Genomic DNA, 323 nt, shown 5'->3' on the forward strand with positions numbered 1-323 from the left:
GAAAAAATAAACCTCTATACCTCTCGTTCTTATCCTAATCAAGGTTTCGATGAGACTATAGGTGAAGCTCCAGTTCAGAGACAAGGGTTTTAAGAGCAAAACCGGATTATTTTTTGCAAGAAGTCGTCGGTTTCCACTTGGGGTTGACAATGCAAGATCCGGCAATGCAACAGAGGGTGAGTAGCTTGTCCTCTGCTCTCTCTTTCTCTTTTTTTTATGAGGAGGTTTTAATCAGTAGTGGGAAGGGAGGTATCTGGGAGATCATTACGGGCTTCAAAAGTTTTTTTTTCTGGGGGGGAAGGTCGATGTTTTGAATGATTTAC

This window comes from Penaeus monodon, chromosome 34 (genome assembly GCF_015228065.2).
Source record: "Penaeus monodon isolate SGIC_2016 chromosome 34, NSTDA_Pmon_1, whole genome shotgun sequence".
NCBI lineage: Eukaryota > Metazoa > Arthropoda > Malacostraca > Decapoda > Penaeidae > Penaeus > Penaeus monodon.